Source organism: Magallana gigas, chromosome 9, assembly GCF_963853765.1.
Source record: "Magallana gigas chromosome 9, xbMagGiga1.1, whole genome shotgun sequence".
Classification (NCBI taxonomy): Eukaryota; Metazoa; Mollusca; class Bivalvia; order Ostreida; family Ostreidae; genus Magallana; species Magallana gigas.
Window position 1 is genome coordinate 11,616,196 of NC_088861.1, and position 17,309 is coordinate 11,633,504.

Genomic DNA, 17,309 nt, shown 5'->3' on the forward strand with positions numbered 1-17,309 from the left:
AAGTTTAAAAGAGAACGTCACCTCCGTTTTGACGTGACGTCATTTTTAAAAATTTTCAAAAGTCATTTTGTCCCGGACTTTTCTCAAAAACGCTTTAAGATAGAGGCTTGAAATTTTCAATGGTTATGATTTGGTCGATTTACCTCTGTAATAAGGCTCGAAATGAAAATCAGTCACTTCCGGTCGAAACCGGAAGTGAAACAAATTTTTCGAAAAAATAAATTTTATGATCAAATCAAAATTGAATATGTGTTTTGTAGAACTTAATAAGCTGAATCTAACACTGAAAGCCTTTTTAAAATTGGACGATGCATTACAGAGATATCGGGGTTTAAAAATTGATTTTTCCGGAAATTTTGATTCCGCGTCCTTGGTTTAAAAAATAGCTTAATGTTCAAAGTAATATTAACTCGTACCAAAAATAATTGTTAAGTCGTACTTGAACACATTCGGATTTTTTTTGTTAAGTCGTTCTTGAAATCAGGTAGATTTTTGTTAAGTCGTACTTAAAATCATTCGGATTTTGTTAAGTCGTACCAGGAATAATTCGATTTTTTTCATTTTTTTTTATTTAAGTTACTCTTGTTATTGGTTTAAGAGCTCTGCTTCTTACAGGAACTTCCAGCTTTACTTCCGACATTAACGGAAGACCCACTCGTTGCTTTGCAACGAGCTTTGCTCTAGTTTTTCTTTTTTTTTTTTTTCTTCCTAGACGCGAACTTTGAGGCTTCATATCGTGCTCATTTCTGAACGGTTTTTGCTCAAATTTTCAGGGCTAATGGACTTTACAAAACACTATCTTCATCAGTTCATAAAAGTTAGAAATTTCTTTCCGTTAACGAGTTATTCCCCTTTTAAAAATTTTTGGGGCCTTTGGTTTCCAGACAAAGGCTCCGAGACTATGATAGCAGGGAATGGGAATCCAACGAATTTGAATAACAAAGACATTGAAGTTGTATACATCGGTTTTTGTTTTTTGATTACGTTCCTTATTTAGGAAAAGGTAGGGGGTTAAAAAACAGGATTCGGAAGAGTGCGAAAATTTATTCATATTTTCCTTTGTATCTTTTAAACAAAAAATAATTTGTTTAAACATGTAGAATAAAAGTTGTGCAGAATATCAAGGGCTCTCATTTGACACCAATAAAAAAGGGCTGGCCTCTTAAATTAAGGACCAATGGCCCCTAAAAGTTTTTGCTTAATAACTCAAAAACGGTTAGGATTTTGATATGGCTGTCGCTGGAAAAGTTGTTTGTTGGGATCTCATAAAGGTCGTTACAATGTTATTTTGTAAGTGATTTGTGTAGTATGAGTGTAACAAGCTTTACATGTTAACATGTACCTGTTTTCATTTGACAAGTTAACGAAAGTCTTTGCGCGTACAACTGGCATAAAGTTACTGCAGAAAGTATGCTGGTTTATACAAACGGCATTAATTCATAAGAATTTTTTTTTTTAGAATACGTGCTTTTTTTTTAGGAGTTTAAGTCATTGTTGTTAAGTTTTTATAATGCACAATCCTTAAAAACGGGATTTGGAAAACAAATCATTGTTAACTTTTTCTTTTCTAGTAAACCACAAAATATGGAATTCAAAACATCTATATATGCATTACATTTTAGTTATAAACTCCATGCATTTAAAATCTACCTTGAATCAGAGCTGTGTGTGTGTACCATTACGTAAGCTCTCCCTCGCCAGCGGCCGAGAAAATCGGTCACCATGGTCGCGGCTGGACTACCTAGCGGTCAGCGGTTATCTAATACACGAGAGTTGCGTCTCTCATATATGTGTTTATTTATCCGCAAACTCAAGAATTGTTTTCGTTTTGATTACACATATTTATGGATTAAACGATTGGGTGTCAATTAAGAAATCGTTCAGTTAATTAATAAAAACAATGGCATTCTCAATCTAAAGCAATAATAGACATAGATCAATTGTGGGTTTTAAGTTTAAAATAAATAACTTCTATTTGATAGAGTAAGTTCATTATACTGCAATCTTTTCAAAGCTTCCTGGGTTATGAGCTGTGCGGGTCTGTGCGTTGTACCTTTACGTAATCTATCGTTCGCCCACGGCCGAGGATCTCAGCCACGGCTGCACTACATAGCGGTTATTTAATACACAAGATTCGCACACCGAGACGCACACTTCCATGCATATGAACGTGTTTGAGTAAATATAGCCGTAAATACAAGAACTGTTTTAATTTCATGTTATAAAAGTTTGTCCATTTTGTATTTAATTAAATTTGAGTGTAAATGAATATTAATGAACGATATTACTCCAAATCGGAAACATCGTCAGACATAAATTAATGGTTGGTTTGTTTATGTAAAATATTTTATAAACTGTTCAAATAATGTTTTAAATCAACAACAACAACCCCCCCCCCCCCCCCCAAATATTAAACATTTAAATGATGATCATCCATCGCACATGGCTGAGGAGATCCGCCGCGCGTGGACAAGTGATCCGCGGTCGGTTCGTGATCTTCTACATGTACCTTATCACGCGTTCATGTTTCATATTTTGCACGGATTATTATGTTTTCAACTATTATATTGGTTTAAGATGAAAAGATAAATTTATTTTACTTGTACAGTTGATTAAGCATTGATGTATACGAGAGCGTACAAGGTGGTTTAAAAATCAAATCAAATTATAATCAAAGTTCCATGTTACATGTTTGCGGTATGTGCTAGCACGATAAAAGAATGTCCAGAGTTGAGGCATTCGATGAATATTTAAAAGAATATTCACATGAGTTTTAAACAACTTTGGATTAGATTCTATCGGTCACATATTAATCACTTCTGTAGTTTTTCTACATGTATACGTTTCATTGTGGAAGCGAACTCATTGCTGCCCCCCCCCCCTCCTCCCGGCCCGCTGACAGGAGCTCGCGCTGGTATTTTTTTTATTTTTTTTTTGATTGGCGAAACAATATCAAGATCTGTCGAAAATCATTTTTAGTGGCTTCTTCTTATGTGTAACATTTTGTTTCACTTTCCCACCCGTTTGTTCATTCGGTCAGTCTGTGTTTAAAATTGAATCGCCACGTGCGACCGAGAATCTTGTGTCGCTACAGCTCAGAACATATATAGCCCCGGGTCATCAATTCTTATGTAATTGAGTAACAGTTGGAATGGTGCTTTTACTACATAAAATAATAAATAAAAAAAATCATCCATAAAAAATGTTACCGTAACTCAATAGTCAATACCAAAAATAAAATCCGTATGATTACAAACTGAAATCGGTTTTTCAGTATTCGGCGGGATTTGATTTTTCTTCTAACATTAGTATTTTTATTGGTTTTAGAGGTAACGATGTAAAAATACAAACAGTAAATAAATCTGATATTATTAACATTCATAATGTTGAAAAATATTTAAAATTAAATTAGTCACATTCGTTAGGAAACAATTAATGTTTTACAAACATCCGATAATTTTTTTTCTATGTCGTATCATTCGCGTAAATAAATATGTCCTTTACATACTCATGTACCTCAGAAAAAATTCAAATGATTAAACAAAAAAGAAAGTTGTAATTACTATTTCGGATTTTTTTTCAAAGTAATTTAACATTGTATTGAAAAGAACAAGAAATAAAAATGATTTAAATTTTTGACTCAATCTTCGTATATATTACCGGCGCTCCTTACATGTATAACGGCGTACAGTGTATAGATTATCATGATCTATTTGAATTAAGTAAAGATTCCCATAATAATTAATTGCATGACTGTGTACATTGTAGGCAAATCCCTGTGCGTTAATTACTTTTAAGACCTCTTGTTTTCCGTCAACAGTGGTTTAAATAATTAAAATGATTACTTGTAAAAATATCTATAATCGGGATTCCAAAGAACTTACTTCCCGCAATTCATAGAAATGATCAGTATGTTAATTCTATGTTTACATTTAATTTTGTTCAAATAATTAATAAATTTACTATCATTTAAATTGTGTGCTTCATCAAATGCTGATTCCGAATACCTTGAAGTCATAAATTTTCCATTGGCTATTGACAAAAAAAGAGACGCTTGACCATCCAATGAAAACAAATACACAGAGTTTGATTGACAGGTTCAGCCAGGTGCAGGTCTCACCCGATGTCCGAGGTTATGTGTGCCGCTTGCGCAAAGCCGAATGGTCTCAGTTAGAGTTATCGATGTCAATAAATAAAAAAAAAATACATGCTTATCAAACCATGCTCGTGTAAGTTAAAGTTGATTACGGCTTGTTCCAACAGAAATCATGTTTTGCTAACCGTATTTAATATTTTTTAATATAGCGAATTTTAATATTGTACAGTCATTTTACCGGTAACGAATCAGCATGCGGTTTCGTCGTGCATGCAACTATTATTATCGGAATTACAAATGTTTTTATTTTTTGTTTAAATCGCGTTGTCCTTCTAAATTGTAGTATAAAACTTCCGAAAATATAAAGGATGAATTACGGAGACAGTAATTTCAACACCCCCTCCATTTTCCTTGTTTCGAATTCGTTTCCCAGTATCGAATTAAGCGCCCTTTATCACTTCTGGCCGAATATTTTGAGGCGAATTAATTTCCAAAATATACTAGAGGTACATGTTAATGGACTTATAAATGAAGAAGGAAAACAATTGTGGGAATATGTCATTTAAACAAATAACATGATCGTTATTTTCATCATACCGTTTTCCCGTCGAATTGAAACCGGACTTGAACAGTTTTCATTTGCGTTACTTTATAATATTGAATTTTCATAAAACACATTATAATAGTAATTGATGATAAGTAGTTGCCATTTTCCTTTGTTTTTCCCGTATATCTATCAATATATGCAGCCAAATAATACTTCTGTCGCAAAGAACCGAAACTATATAGGAAAACTACACGTGGTTCTATTTGAAGTCGTAATTTCATTCAAAGCTCCATTATAATTTGATATGATGCATTATCTTTTTAAATGAATTATATTTACTAATTATCCACTAAATAGGGATCAATAACAAACTTATTTTCATAGTAAGGCTTAATTGTTTTCACACTTTCGTTATTTCTGCTTTGAACTTCCGGCAGCTCATATGTGGGTCACATTTTTAATTTGTAAACAATTCGGTAAATAATCGTACAAATGGCAAACAACTTCACGCACTGATAGAATATTTATTTCTGTTTTATAATTACCTAGCTAGGATTTTTTAAAACCCCAACTTCGTCTTCAACCAATAATTTTTCTAAAAATTATTCGATATTGGCAAATATTCGTTACCGGTAAAACGACTGTACATGTACCAGTACTGAAACATCGTATAAAAACGTTATATATACATGTACTCTGTAACTAGTCGTCTTTTAATACATATACCTTTCTTTTGTTTGTTAAAAAAAAATTAAATTTTGTAAAATGATAAGTATATCATTTCTTCTAGATTTTTTTTCATGAAAATACCTACAAAAGAGTTTTGCCAATCACAAACAGTTTAAAGTACATGTAATGTAAAACACGGGCTCCATTTTGAAACAAATTGTCAGAGAGTTCCGAATAAAATCTGATGAACGTTTCACATGGTTCTCGCACGCTTTGCTCGAAACGATTTACACGCTTTGACCGAAACTCTGCACGCTTTGTCCGAAACGCTAAACGGTTTACACGAAACGCTTCACGATTCACACGAAACGCTAAACGGTTAACACGAAACGTTTCTCGCACGTAAGTCGCACGCTTTTTTGGTGTAGTAGTACGTTTCAGGGTCTGTAAATTTTGTCAGCACGCAACAATTCTGAATTGCACATTGTCTTCATAAATTTAGAAATATTTAAATAAAGAAGTTATCTTAGAGTAAAGGTTACGTGTTTTGTAAACGGGCTCGGTTTAAAAAAAAACCACAATTCCTGACATGACACATGAGTACATACTGTTTATAACAATGCTTGCTATTCTCTGAAAATGTAACTCGCCATTAAATATCTCATTTTTTAAATAATGTTTGTTACGATTACATAAACTGTGTGCGACAAATAGTTTTCCTAAAACATTTTCTTTTTCAAAACACGTTTTATATGCAGGCTTTCAATCACAACACGTTTTTATAACAAAAGCAGAACTGAAAGTTAAGTAATTATAATCGTTTGACACCATATCACATATATTTTCAACTCACAGCAACAACGGAAGACCTACTCGTGGCTTTGCCACGAGCTCTGCTCTAGTTATATAAGAATATTCGCAAAGCGGTTTATGGCAATAAAAGGTCGCGAGGATATTTTTCAGGTTAACTTCAGAGTTCGATTGATAATATTAAAATAATTGTTGTAACTACTGTCTTTAACTAGATTATTTAAGGTGTTATTCTTTACAAGAAATGGAATGAGGTTGTTACATCACAAAACAACATGGGAAGTTGTACATGTTATTAAATACATACATCTCGAGTTACTTTTAAAAAATTCAAATGCCAACTATTTTGTACACATTTCCTTTATTGTGTATATCAATTATAAGTCGCGATCATTTCCTGTGTATAGTGATTAACAAACCCAGGGTAGAAAAAGGCATGCCCTAGGGGTTTTCACACCTATTCAAGACAAAAGAAAATCTCCAAATTGCGTACGGCTTCGTCTAACCGTACAACTATCTTACAGAGGAGGCTTCTTGATTTAGTGTCGCCGATCTTGATTTTATCTACGATCTTTATATGAGAGAGAGAGAGAGAGAGAGAGAGGTAATGTTCTTTAGCCCCCCCCCCCCCCCCCCCACGACGCCACTGCATTCAATTCAAATATACTAATATGAAATATTCCTAAGTTTAGTATTCATAAAAAAATAGGGACCGTATACATTGTGATTGAATCTAATATGCAGTTTCTGTCTGAGTGCTTCACCTGTCAATCAAATCAGCCCGCGAGCTGCACCACGTGCTCCTTCCTTGATAAAGGAAAACAGTTTCGTTCTATTAGTTTTTAGGTACGGGAAAAAAAGAAGTTTGTGTAACAATAAAGTATTTAATCACTGTTTATGATGTTTAATTTAATGTTTGACACTGTGTTTGTGAAGTTTAGTTCGTATACAACGTTATTTTTAAAAAAAGAAAACTAATTCTCTCGCGCTCTCTCTCTCTCTCTCTCTCTCTCTCTTTCGGGGGAAGAGACAAGTTAAACACCTTTTACAGTTTAAGAAGGCAGTAAAATGAAACAATTATTTATTGTTACTGTTAAATAAATTGTTTGATATACGGGTAGAATTCCTGGATGTCACTTGTTGCAAGGAATATCCACCTGACTCATACCCGTGTATTCTGTGCGTTCAAGCGAAGAGTAATTTCCTGTCTGTGCGATGGTTTCACGCCTTTGTGTAAAACAATTGGGACAAATACAGTACATTTTGACAGAGATTAAAACGTTGGAAAGGGGAGGGGGGGGGGCAGAAAAAACGTTATAATTCGCAACTGATACGACATATGTGTAGTAGCTTCATATTCAACACACATAAAATGATATCAATATCTTTTTATATTTTAAGGGTAAAGTAAAATTTTCATATTTTGCCGTTGATCGTATGGTATACGTACACCGCGTAGCGTGTGCTTGTAACGGACTAGGTTAATTGTCTTGAGTATTGACTCTCTCTCTCTCTCTCTCTCTCTCTCTCTCTCTCGTTTAGTCTATATTGAAGGTTTCAGGTTTTTGCGGAGGGGGGTGCATCTTAAACACGTTTAAAAGTTAAACAGATAACAGTAAAATGAATAACTATTTATTGTTATTACTGTTAGTAAAATTGTTTGAAAAACATGAAATTCCTGATGCACCCCTGCGAATGTTATTGTCATTTAAATTTTAGACCACGTGGTTTTATTTGACCCTTTCAGTTTCGCATTAAAAATTGTGCCTCGTGTTTATAGTCTAGTTCATAGAATCTAGGTACTACAGTAGTCAATTATTAAATCTAGAGGTTTATTGATTTGAAACTTTATCTTCATTAATTGGTGGATAAAATGTATTCTAGAAATAAATGTTAAAATACAACAAATAGTTTTTGTCTGCTGTTGCAACAATTAACATGCTAAGTAGGGATCCCCCTGAGGATTAGTTTTCGATCCGCGCCTGACCTAGTTATAGCATCAATAGTGAAACAGACAATATTATTACCTAATCAACGGGATTTTGTTGTTTTATTACAAATTAAATATTTGCGTCTATTTTGAACTGCCGGTCAATAGACTGCGATCTATTAGACCGCCGGTCAATAGACTTCGATCTATTGGACCGCCGGTCAATAGACTGCGATCTATTGGACCGGCAACGTATTTCAGAACGCGGGTATGTTAATGTTACATCCTTTCGATAGTTCTCAGGGAATGTATATTCCTTTACATAGACGCTGTTTTTAGTACTTGGTGAAACTAAATTCAATGTTATAAAAATGCATGGAGTATCAAATAATCAAAAGTTTTAAAGCTTTATATAGGGTAAAAGACTATTTAAAATCTAATGGGTTGAAGACTCCCCCTTCTTTGTGTAAACTAATATTAAATTGATATGTTGTAATGCATGCAACATGTTTTGTGCATGTAAAAGATGAAAATAAAATCTGAGTATATTGCATAATCGCACGAAAACTATCTGCAATTTGCAAATTGTAAACCCCGAAAACTAAAAAAGGAATTAGGTAATAAAACAATTATTTGATGCTTGAACAGTCAATAGACCAGAATTTTTTCCCTTGGTGCAGGGAACAGCACAGTATGATCTATTGCCCTCGGCCGTTGGCCTCGGGCAATAGATCATACTGAGCTGTTCCCTGCACCTCGGGAAAACTATTCTGGTCTATTGACTGCTCAAGCATTAAATAATTGTATACTATTTTATGCAGAATGTACCTTGAAAATGACTCGATATACTAAGTTTTTATGCAAAACAGACATCCATTATTTTTTTTTTAAACATGGTATTGCACACCACAAGCATCAAACATGGATATGATTTTATTAAGCCACGCAATGTTTATATTTTCAACCACTCAACACGTGGTTAAACACGAACGATAACTCTGTTCTGAACATTATCGTTTAATATAAAAACCGCTAAATGGTGAAATAAGACAAACATATTAAGAGAGTTTCATGTTTTAACAAAAACCAAAGTAGGATACGATATGAAAAACGACCAGTACTTACGTATTTTGAGAATATTATCCGAACACTTATACTTCCGCTCGAAATTTCACAGGAACTGAACAAGCCTCGGTGAAGTCTCGTGAACTTTCATTCGAGCTTCTCTGGATTTATTACATACTTAGCAACGATAAAGAAAACATTCCGAACACATTCGCAGGGGTGTGATGGTCACTCGTTACACGGATTATTCACCTGTCTCATATACATGTACATGTACCGGTGTATTCTGTGCGTTCAAGCGTGGAGTGATTTCCCATCAATGCGATGATTTCACACCTTTGTGTTAAACAATTGGGACTGAAGTCAAGTACAATTTACATGTACTTTGACAGTCATTAAAACGTTGAAGAAGTGGAGGGGGCGGTTACGAAAAACGGTATTCGCAGCAGATACTACACGTACATTTGTGTTGTAGCTTCATATTGAACTCGCATAAAATTATATCAATATAACTTAGTATTTTAAGGGTTGAGTAAAATTGTCATATCATGCCGTTGACCATAGGTAAACTTTCTCCGTGTAGCATGTGCCTGTCACGGACTAGATTAATTGTCTTGAGCATCGAGAGAGTGTCGTAAAACGAGCTACAAACTGATATGGATTAAAAGCATTTTTGTAGTCGGAACTGTATAAATCATTATAAAATCGAAAATTAATATATTATAGTTCTTACCCTCTTCTTCATGTAGATTATATTATAAAAATGAATAAATATTTTTGAAATAATAGGTATATCAACAGTTACAAATGTACATGAAAATTATTATGGGTGCAGATGATTCTTTAATTAAAATATCTCTAAAATAATTGAAAACATGCATTAAAAATACGTAATCATTTTATGTGAAATAAAAACAATACATCAGACATGGCCAGTATAGAATGACTCTCAGTGTTAGGTGGCCGTCTTAATGTCTAATAGCATACAGGTAAAAATCTTCGATCACCTTGTTCAACGGTAGGTTACACCGCCGCGGTTTAAACATGACTGCAACGAGGACCGCGATGAATTAACCGCGATGGTGTAACGCGGAAAGGATTTAATAACCGCGGGGGGAGCGCGGTCAAATACGGGATCCGCGTTGACGGTACTGTAGGTTCTTTTGTAAAATGCAGCCCTGATTTCTTAGAATTGTCTTACTTTCCATCTCAGAGAATAAAGAATTGCATCACTGACCTACACTGGATGAAATATCTGGTTTCAGCGCTGCGGAAACCCTTTGGAAACTCTGCGGAAACTTAAGGTTACTTAAAGTTCCCGACAGGTTTCAGCACGGAAACTTCAAGTTTCATTAAGTTTCCGCAGTGCTGAAACTTAGGCTGTCCATGAATCCAAATGGTTTCCGCAACGGAAACTTACTGAAACTTGAAGTTTCTGCATAGTTTCAATCTCCATATACGTTTGGGATACATATTGTTTACAAATGGTTTCCGCGACGGAAACTTACTGAAACTTGAAGTTTCTGCATAGTTTCAACCTCCATATACAATTGGGAAACATATTGTTTACAAAGGGTTTCCGCAACTGAAACTTACTGAAACTTTTTATATTTTTGCATTCACAAAAGCTGAGCAAGGTTTCTACTTTATGTAAAAACAAAACAATTTCAAACAGTTCCAAATTTATTTTGTTCAAAAATCTGAAATTGTTTCCAATAATAAATAAAATACAGCCAAGATACAATAATGGAAAAACTTCCATATGGCAATTCCCCTATTAGGGACTTTTATTTAAAAAATGATAAAATTGCACAAGAAAAAAAACTCCCATAGAAATCTTTACATTTGTATTTTTTTTCATCTCGATTAAATGCCTATCAAATCTCCCTTTAAAAATGCAACAAAGATCTTACTTTTTTAAAAATATGAATGCAATTTACAAAATAACTGCACGTACATGAATAAACAAAGAAAACTTCACTGTTACATGAACATGATACACTTGTCTCAATTTGTTTTGAACTACAATAAATATGTACACCATAAAATATTTTTGAAAAGTCTAAAGTATCCATCTTTAAAAAAAAAAAAAATACACTACATGATAGTAGTTGACTATAGAGGTATGACCCAGATTTGATTTGAATATGTCAATAAATTCCAAAATGAGGTCAAAGTGACCCACTTACAAGTTGGGATAAACCTTTTCTTTGTTAGTAATATAATCTAATGTTTTACAATAGAACAGGATTTGATATCATTTTTTTGATAATCCATTAAGTTCAAAGTGAACTTTTCATTTCCACCCATGATGTACCAACTGATCAGATTTTAATATCATAAGCCTGTCAGTATTTAATAGATGACCCAGAGGGAGATATGAAGGCTTGTTGGCCAATAAAAAGCTAACAATGGAGCAGTCTGTCAAATCATATGCAAAAATATGATGTACACATTTAATTAATTATGCTGATTGCAACACACTTCATTCCTGATGAATATTCTTCTTTACACACGGTTTACCTTCCTACATTTCACTACTTTACCTACATTATTATTTTTAAATCCAAGACATGAAGTAAAATATACATTGTTCATATATGACAAGTATTACTACATGTACATGTACTTGCTTTTTGTAGCATGAATGTATAAAATACAAAGAATCACACAGATCATTCACCTTACAATTCTCATCAATACCAGCATTTTACTTATGATATAAAAGCTAATTCCAATTATATATTAGTTACATAACACAGATTAAAATAAAACCCACATGGAAACAACTTTCCATCCAAGTAATTTTGTTATATAAAAATTGTAATACATGGGGTATATGTTGTCTTTATATATTTTCATATACGACATAATTGAATATTGTTTGGTGTATTTTATCATTTCTATGACCCATGCATTCATCTCCTAATGCAGTGTTTTTACATTTAAGATTGGTTTCTTAATTTTTCATATATTGCTGCAAATAAAAACTAAGTTATCAATAAATGTTTAAACAAAGAAAATGGAAAAAAAAGTAGTTAACACTTATCAACTTGGAGGTGTGAGGATATATGTTACATGGAGTTTAAAATTTTTGCAATATTTGCAAATTTAACAAATTATTTAAGAAAATGAAAGTTAATATCTGCAAGGTCTAATCAATCATTTAATAAGTCAAAACCATGTGATTTTCTAAGATTCTAGCTTACAGACAGACATTGTAATATACTGGTATTTGATCATATAAAAAAAGTACTTTTATAGTCTATAGGTTTTTTGAAATGAGAATACTTTACAGTTAAAAAGTCTTGTTCTGCAGAGGTTTAGTCAGGTCGTAGAGATGTGTCCATTCGAATCAATAAGGAGTGTCCTTGGCTGTTGTTGATGTAACCCGAGTCGTCGTTTATGAAAATAGGCCTTTTTGGGGGACCTTCGAGCATTGTCCAGACCGGTGAAGCACTCATATGATCACAATCATCACATCATGGTTACAGCAGACTTAGTAGTTCTGGACAGTGGTAGCATTAAAATTCTTCTTCTTGCGATGAACTTGTTCCTTTCACTGGGCTGTACTTTATGTCTGTTCTATTTATCTTAAACATGAATAATAAAGTTTCATTTAGATTTTTAAACAATAAACATAAGTCATTTAGCCTAACATGTAATAAAAGCATTCTGAATAAAATTCTGAATACAGAAGCCACTATGCAGTTGCCAGTTGCTGTTTAAACTATGTCATATAATGACTACAGTAGTATCTGGTCTAAAATGTTTCATTTTATGTTTGAAGCTATGTTATTTTCATTTTGATTCAATTATTGTTTGTTGAACAATGGAAAAACTTATCAACAATAAGTGTGTTTCACCCCCCCCCCCCCCCCACATCAACCTCCTTTTCAAGAACTTAGACCTAGATTTCCCCAAAATTACTACAATAAATTATAAACATCCAACACATGTATAAGTTAATGGTGAAGATAATCAATTTCAAAGCAATACCTTGCGTTCACGTCGTCCAGCTGGTCAAAACATTCACCCGAATCACCGAACAAAGGATGCAACTAATCACCGGAAACATTGACTTTGTATGCTGTCAATGCTGAAAAAGAAAAACGTGAAAGATTTCATTTTCCGGATTTAATTAATAAATTTTTTTCGATACATTTAGAGTTTGTAAATTGTATAATGTGCGAAAGATTCATTGTTCGTCTTGTTTACCAATCAAGCATTCATATATTAGGGACGTTTATATAATTGTATATGTGTATACCCTGGATAATCTTGATTATCATGCATATAAAGTTGGTTAATGGTGAACTTGGTCAAAACGTATATTTAAAAGAGATACGGTAATAAAAATTAAAACGCTGAACCAAGTTTGAACAAAGACGCCATCTTGATTTGATGGCGCGAGATCTCGTTTACAAATGAGAGATAAATTAGAGCCTTGAAAATGTTATTGGGAGTATCTATATTGTGAATTAAGTTACCTTGACATGAGTTCGTCGTTCCTGCATTATCTCCTTGTTGTAGAGGCTATTTATGCTTCTCAATTCTCCATTTTACAACAGCACCTTCATGTCCATTTTAACCTTCGCTCGGAATCATAAAGTGCGCCAATACTGACCAATCAGAACCCGCTAAATCTTGGAAAAGTGCATCTTGGGATAGTTTAAAATGAATAATGTTTAATCAAAATTATCATTTTTTTACCGAATAGTATACTTTTTACATGTATATTTATTTTAAATAAGAACTGTCGGAGTCAGTATTTCCTGGTTAAATACGACAAAGTATTGGCGTGTGTTTGTTACAATTGTATTTGTAACACGTGATTAACAAAAAAAATGGCCGACCGTTTGTTTACAAATGTCTAATGAAATTAAACAAGTTTTAATGAGACATATGTATCAGATTTTGTCTTTAACTATATTTTATTTACATGTACTGATGATTTTGCCAAACTACATATGATAGAGCCATATATAGTTTACTGACAAGTTAGTCTTGACTTGTCCAATTTTCACCGCGATTCTAAGCACGGTCATATTCTTATTCAAAATATAGAGGTGTGGAAATATTATGTTCATCACAGAGCAGGTTCTGCATGAACACACAGAAATCACAAATATAATTAGATGCCGATCAATTAACGGGGTCCGGTTAACAGCGTTCACCCGTACGGTGAATTTACAACTACGATGAATTGATGGCAATTATTTTACAGTTACAAATGTGCACTGATTGGTCATGCGATGAACAGTACGTTAAGAATACTTATGAAATTAAAATACAAACGCGTTAAACAAGCCGGGAAGTAAGGCGTACACGTTGGACTGATATATAAACAAAATATAATTTTAATTATTTGGTATACTTTCTACATCAAATGTATACGAATGTATAATCAAATTTTAAAAATGGGATTAAAATCACGTGCACCACATGGCTAGTGCTGGATTTTAAACTGATTTTGTCATATAACGTATAACTTCAGTAAAATTATAAATAATGCTTATTATATCTTAAACAGAAACATGTGCATGTTTCATAAACATGTATCAATATCTGTGTTTACAGTACAGAAAGTAAATACAAAGTATAGAAATGCACGAATCACATAGGCGTCGAACCGGGGGGGGGGGGGGGGGGGGGGCTTAGGGGAAAGGGGGGGGGGCTTAGTGCAAAGTTAGACTTAACCAATAGGCATATAGCCCCCCTCCCTACTTTTTCTCGCCGGATATGTAATTGTTCCTAAATTTACTTTGAAAGATTGAGAATTTGGAGTGATAGGCATACTAGACCCCCCCCCCCCCCCCGACACGGATAAGGAATTTCATGATTTTTTGGGGGGGGGGGGATTGGGTAGGGAAATTTATTTTCGGAAGTATATGGTATAGGTATACCCCCCCCCCCCCCCCCATGGATTAGGATTTTCATGATTTTGGGAATTAGGGTTTTTCCTCAATATTTCTGAGGATTAGTCTAGCCCCCCCCCCCCCCCCCACTTTCAATTTGCTTCCGACGCCAGTGAATCATGATACAGTCATACATGTAGTAAAGTCTGAAATGCATGTAAATAATTAAACAATTATTATATTAGACTCAAACTCCAAGTGGGTTTTACTTGTTATTATCAACTGTAGAATTTTAAAAAAAATGTCCTGTGTACATGTGTTGGCGTGGTATTAAAAAAGAAATGAATAAGCTCTAAACTTCAGGTTGTACGAATATTTGGTATGATTTGTAAAAATTTACAAACGACTTTACCTTAATTTGTTTGCTTAATTAGTTACTGTACCTCAAGGTTCATTCAAATGATAACTAAAGGATTTAAGAAGGAGTCTTACAAAATAGGTATATTAATTTATTTTACTAAATAATTATAATTTACTTATCAGTTTTACTAACTCAGGTACACACAAATTGAAAAAAAATTCCCGCCGGGCTCCAGTTATAAACTCACGCTTCGTACTGTGTATATGTTATGTAACAGTCTTTTGTTCACTCCTGACAGAAAAAACCCTGCAATCCACACAGAATATACAGGAAAATCACAGAGGAGGTCACCTGGACAAAGAATGTATACACATGTATACACGTGCCCGAGTACCTAAGATTAATGATTTCATAATATGCATTAAACAAGATCAGACATCAGTTTTTCTTTTCAAATTCAATTAATTACTTAGTAAGGTTCTTAATCGCCTTATTTGCCACATTTGAAGATAGTTACATGTATACATATAGTTTCAGTCACGCTGAAACCTTACTATACATTTTAGTATGTACGGGCTAGAATTAAACTTAAACCTGTTGAAAATAAATGATATCACTATTAAACTCAAATCAATTTTGGTAATAGTTTCCGCAATGCGTAAACCATTTGGAATCTTAACTTAAAGTTTCAGCATACTGAAACCTAGCGGAAATGTTCTGAAACTGATATTTCCATAATAATTTACACAACTTTTCACATGATTCAAATTTAGTTTCCGCATTGCGGAAACCATCAGGAATCTTAACTTAAAGTTTCAGCATACTGAAACCTAGCGGAAATGTTCTGAAACTGATTGATATTTCCATAATAATTTACACAACTATTCACACGATTCAAATTTAGTTTCCGCATTGCGGAAACCATCAGGAATCTTAGACTACAGTTTCTGCTGACTGAAACCTAACGGATACTTGCTGAATCGATATAATGGTTTCCGCATTGCGGAAACTATACATGAAACTTCAACTTCAAGTTTCAGCAAGGTTTCCATATAGTTTCAGTTTTGCTGAAACTTGATTTTTCATCCAGTGCTACAGATTCTTACCTTGAATAAGGCATAGAGACTTTTTTGAATTGCAATGGATATTTGAAAATGAGGTTCTTATAATAATGCTGTAAACCAACTTTTATTTGCGTCAACTTTATTTCGTGATTTAAGATGATAAACTATTGGTAGTTTGCAATGACTAGTTTTCGCAACTTAACCTAATATTGAACCAGACCCTTGTTGGTACAACAACTTCATGAAAAGGAATTAATGGTTAGATGCGGCAAGAAGTATTTGCGACAACAAGGCTCTTGTGAACTGTGCCAAAAATTTTCGCATGCAAATAAAAGTTTGTTTATATAATACATAACATTATTTTGGAGGGTTTTTTTCAGAATAGAACATATGAAAGAACATCACATCTTTAAAAATTAATCTAGTTTACAATTAAGTGCTGATTTGTCTGCAGTGTATTTTCATGAAGTTAAGCAGCTTCTCAGGTCTTAATTCCACAATTAACGCGAGTTCATGATAAAAATTCCCAGCATCCCTTAAAGATCAGATATCTGCCAAGAGAAAAATAATTAAATTCATCAAAATTTTAAATGAATGAATCCGACTCAACATCATTCAGAAGGGAAATGATACTTACATCATTTATGAAATCCAGCTAGCATTATTAATTTGAATTCTGCCAATTTTGAAACACAATTTCGGTTTCATGAATAAATAAATAGTGCAGTGTAACTCTCTTGCAGTGATGCAATGTAAATTAAGATTAGTTAACAAATCCGTCAATCAATCATTGTTATCTATAGTCTGCCAAGGAACATTTGTCCTCATTTGCTAAATGTAGGTGGACAAGCAAGGTTTTTGTGCAAACTCGTAATTAAAGCTTTAGGAAGCTTTTTTATGGGACAGACA

General features: G+C 33.5%; 1 protein-coding gene and 1 long non-coding RNA gene across 4 annotated transcripts in view; one reads left to right on the top strand and one right to left on the bottom strand.

Moving 5' to 3' along the window:
- Positions 1 to 17,309, top strand: part of LOC105335934 (tubby-related protein 4) — an 82,327-nt gene that overhangs the window by 50,404 nt on the left and 14,614 nt on the right. The window lies entirely within an intron of this gene.
- On the bottom strand, positions 11,998 to 14,754 carry LOC136271138 (uncharacterized). The gene is made up of 3 exons (XR_010708985.1): positions 13,608 to 14,754; positions 13,117 to 13,216; positions 11,998 to 12,710 (listed from the first exon to the last, which is right to left on the bottom strand). It is a non-coding gene; the product is annotated as an uncharacterized lncRNA (long non-coding RNA).